Genomic DNA, 4,915 nt, shown 5'->3' with positions numbered 1-4,915 from the left:
TGAATTGTCTTCTGCCTCTTTGTAACCAGGTGACTTGAGTTAACAAACAGATTAGCAGTTATTCTGTTGATGGTCCTCTGTCTGCCTCTGCCTCACAAGTGAAGGGAATCAAGGTGTGCAGCACCAATCTTGGTGAGATTCCTGTGAGCTAGGTGGGATAGAGCCATCCTTCAATCCCAACACTGGATGGCTACACAGTAAGAGACTGTTTCTTAAAAAGCAAAAACTAGATGACATGGCTCAGCAGATGAAGGTGTTTGCCACCAAACGACCTGAATTCTAGCCCTGGGACATAATATAGTTGAAGGAGAGAACCAAGATGTTCTGCCTCCTTTATACATGTGGTCTGGCAGACAAGCAGGACTCCTAATATTTGGGATTAGAGATGCTTAAATATGTGGTATAAAGTTGGCCTTTATTCTCTCAGTGAGGTTAATGGTGCTAATTCTTGGTGAGAGTAAGGGTGATAAGATACTTGTAAAATTCTTTCCAAAACTAGGCATGGTAGCTCATGTCTAACCCCATGATTTGGGAGACAGGAAGATGGATAAGAGTTCAAAGCCAGGATGAACTGCAGAATGAAATCTTATGGCCCCCGCCCCAAGAAAAACCCCAAAACTTGATTAGTGGCACATGCCTGTAATTTCAGGCGGAATGATTGCTGTGAATTTGGCTACAGAGTAAAGCAATAATAATCATTTAGACTGGAGAAATGGCTCAATGGTTAAGAGCATTTGTTCTTATTGAGGATCTGGCTTTGGTTTTCAGCACCCACATGACAGCTAACCATCTGTAATTCTAGTTCCAGGGGATCTGACACACTTGTAGCTTCCTTAGAGACTGCACACACAATATACTGACTTACATGAAGACAAACACCAGGACTTGAGGGGTATGTTGTCTGTATGCCTGTAATCCCACCATTTAGAAGAGGCAGAGACGGGCAGATCTTTGAGAGCTCAAGGCCAGCCTGGTTTACAAAGTTGTAGTAGTGTTGACTATCAACTAAGGCTAAATAGTTGAGACCCTATCTCAAATACAAAATCCCTATCTGGACTTGTGGCATGTTAAATAGAATTCAAACTCCAGGTTTATGATTGTACAGCAAGGGTTCTTAACTGTGGAACCATCTCTTTAGCCCTAGCTGTTAGCCAAGGTCCAGTACACATTGCCAGGGCTGGATGACTCTCTAGCTATCTGAATTGTTATCAGTGCTGTATATAAAGTAGGATTATGAGAACATGGCAAACCCTTTAGAACAGTAGTTCTCAATTTTCCTAATGCTGTGACCGTTTAATACAGTTCCTCATGTTCTGATGACTCCCAACGATAAAATTATTTTCAGTGCTACTTCATAACTAATTTTGCTGTTAAGAGTCTTTTTTTTGGGGCTAGAGAGATGGCTCAGCGGTTAAGAGCACTGACTGCTCTTCCAGAGGTCCTGAGTTCAAATCCCAGCAACCACATGGTGGCTCACAACCATCCGTAATGAGATTCGATGCCCTCTTCTGGTGTGTCTGAAGACAGCTACAGTGTACTCATAAATAAAGTAAATAAATCTTTAAAAAAAAAAAAAAAAAAAAAAAAAAAGAGTCTTTTTTTTTAACGTATCAGATATTAAACTGATAAGAACAGATACTACACTTGATCTTAGCCAAAAGGCCGAGAAGCGATGCTGTTAAGAGTCTTAATGTAAATAAACATTTGGAGATAAAATCGTAATGTAAACATGTTTGCCAAAGGGGTAAAGAGCCACAACTTGAGAACTGGTGCTTTGGAACCTGGGCATGTAGAGGGAAGCAGTGTTTCAAGTCGAGATAAGCTCTCAGAAGTTGCAGACACAACAAACAAAACTTTGGGCAAGTCCAGCTTGGCAAAAAACTAGTTTATTCTCTATTTAGTCTGTACTCCACTTTTTAATAGGGTCATTTGATTCTCTGGAGTCTACCTTCTTGAGTTCTTTGTATATTTTGGATATTAGCCCCCAATCGGATGTAGGGTTGGTAAATATCTTTTTCCAATCTGTAGGTTTTGATAGTGTTCGTTGGTTTACAGAAGCTTTTCAGTTTTATGAGGTCCCATTTGTCCATTGTTGCTCTTAAAGTATAAGCCACTGGTGTTCTGTTCAGGAACTTTTCCCCTGAGCCCAGGTATTTGAGGCTCTTCTCCACTTTCTCTTCTATTAGATTCAGTGTATCTGGTTTTATGTAGAAATTCTTGATCCACTTGTACTTGAACTTTGTGCAAGGAGACAGGTATGGATCAATTTGCATTCTTCTACATGCAGACCACCAGTTGAACCAGCACCATTTGTTGAAAATGCTGTCTTTTTTTTCTACTGAGTGGTTTTAGCTTCTTTGTCAAAGATCAAGTAACCATAGGTGTGTGGGTTCATTTCTGGGTCTTCATTTCTATTCTATTGATCTACTTGCCTGTTTCTGTGCCAATACCATGCAGTTGGTTTTGTTTGTTTGTTTGTTTGTTTATCACTATTGCTCTGTAGTACAGCTTAAGGTCAGGGATGGTGATTCCCCCAGTTTTTTTATTGTTGAGAATAGTTTTTGCTCTCCTAGGTTTTTTGTTATTCCAAATGAATTTGAAAATTGCTCTTTTTTTTTTAATTCACAAATATGCTATTTTTTATTACCCAACTCTAATTATCTAAAACACACATTGCAAACATACAAATATCTTTTCTCTCCACATGTCAGTGCCCATTCATCATGGTTTTGGAAATGGGGAGAATAGATTCCCCTTAAATTGCAAGTCAGTAGGTGTTTCTTTACGGTTAACTTTAGCAAAATTCATACAAAATAGTAATTAACAATGATCTTCTTTACTTGTTAATGCACAAGGAAACACCTTCAAAACCGCATTTTGTTAAAGTTTCTGTACTAAAATGTGGAAAAACTGAACTACACAAATATTGAAAGGTTAAAAATTCCTTAATTTTTTATTCCTGGTACCAGTACCACAATTTACAGGGCAATATACCTGATGTAATGAAAAGAAAGAGAACAAGACAAAGCTACAACAGATAAAAGACCTCAGGGATGTACATCTGATTGACACTACATTGCATTAATCAACAGCTGCACTTTCTGCAAACTGTGGCTCTGACTGTCCTGAACAGGAAGGCTTTCCTGTTTAAGCTGCAGTAACTTTTCTGACTATGGATCATCGTTCCTTCTGTGGCAGATTTTTACAGTTCCTCTAATGCATTTGGGACAACTGTCTCAAAGTAAGCTGCAGCTTTCCTGACAACTCCTCTCTCTCTCTCCTGCTAAGAACTGTAGCCGTTTCTGTTTTGTTTTCAAACCTTCTGCTACCATATCCACCACTTCCACCTCCAGATCCACAGCTACCGCCATAGGGACTGCCTGAGCTTCTTCCACCAAAACTGCCCCCTTCATGGGTCCATAATTCAATTGCTGCTGTCCATTATAATTTCCAATGTCATTATAGTTCCCAGCACCATAGTTACCTCCACCAAAATGTCCCCCTTCATTGTAACCATCATCTCCTCCTCCACCACCATGTCCACCACTTTGGTTTCCATATCCTGGTCCACCACCTCCATAACCTCCTCTACTACTGTAACCAGGACCACCACCATAGTTGCCACCATCACCTCCAAATCCATTATATCCACCATCACCACCTCCATAACTACCTCTGCTGCCACCACCTCCACCACCATAGCCTCCTCTTCCACCAAAGTTTCCTCCACGACCAAAGTTCCCTCCACCACCTCCAAAGTTTCCTCCACGACCCACGAAGTTGCCAGATCCACCTCCACAACCTCTCTGTGATCCAGCAGACTGCATCTCTTGTTTAGAAAGGGCCTTTTTCACTTCACAGTTATGCCCATGAATAGTGTGGTATTTCTGAACTACAGTTTTATCAACTGTGTCATGATCATCAAAAGTTACAAAAGCAAATTCTCTCTTTCCCACTCTGCCTGTCTTCCATCACTTCTGTGGTTTCTGTCTTGCCATACTTTTCTAAGTAGTCTCTTGGATTATGTTCTTCCACATCCTCTTTAATACCACCAACAAAATTTTTCTTCATCATTAAATGGGCACTGGGCTTTACAGAATCCTCTCTAGAAACAGCTCTCTTTGGTTCCACCACACACCCATCAACCTTGTGTGGCTGAGCACACATTGCAGCATCTACCTCTTCAACACAAGAGTAGGTCACAAAACCAAAGCCTCTGGAACGTTTTGTTTGGGGAATCTCTCACTACCACACAGTCTGTAAGTGTGCCTCATTTCTCAAAATGTTCTCTTAAGCTATCATCTGTGGTTTCAAAGCTCAGACCACCAATACACAGCTTCCTCAGCTGCTCTGGTTCCTTTGGATCATGGCCCTCCATTTTGAGACCGGTCTCGCCTCTTCCAACTCGAGTTCAATATGGGGAATTGCTCTTTCTAAGTCTATGAAGAATTGAGTTGGAATTTTGGTAGGAATTGCTTTGAATCTGTAGATTACTTTTGTTTAGATGGCCTTTTTTACTATATTAATCCTGCCAATCCATGAGCATAAGAGATCTTTCCATCTTCTGAGATATTTGATTTCTTTCTCCAGAGACTTGAAGTTCTTGCATACAGATCTTTCACTTGCTTGGTTAGAGTCACACCAAGGTATTTTATATTATTTGTGTCTATTGTGAAGGGTGTCATTTCCCTAATTTCTTTCTCATCCCTTTTATCCTTTGAGTAGAGGAAGGCTACTGATTTTTTAGAGTTAATTTTATATCCAGCCACTTTGCTGAAGTTGTTTATCAGCTGTAGAACTCTCTGATAGAATTTTGGGGTCACTTATGTATATTATAATATCATCTGCAAATAGTGATAACTTGACTTCCTCCTTCCCAATTTGTATCCCTTTGATCTCTTTTTGTTGTCTAATT

At 40.1% G+C, this 4,915-nt stretch overlaps 2 pseudogenes; both read right to left on the bottom strand.

The window, feature by feature from the left end:
• Nucleotides 1-1,493: 1,493 nt before the first annotated feature.
• Nucleotides 1,494-1,674, bottom strand: LOC114617283 (annotated as a pseudogene).
• A 1,539-nt stretch (nucleotides 1,675-3,213) lies between these two features.
• Nucleotides 3,214-4,378, bottom strand: LOC114617189 (annotated as a pseudogene).
• Nucleotides 4,379-4,915: the final 537 nt, after the last annotated feature.

This window comes from Grammomys surdaster, unplaced genomic scaffold (genome assembly GCF_004785775.1).
Source record: "Grammomys surdaster isolate TR1022 unplaced genomic scaffold, NIH_TR_1.0 135, whole genome shotgun sequence".
NCBI classification, from domain to species: Eukaryota; Metazoa; Chordata; class Mammalia; order Rodentia; family Muridae; genus Grammomys; species Grammomys surdaster.
This window is presented reverse-complemented; position numbering and strand designations above follow the sequence as displayed.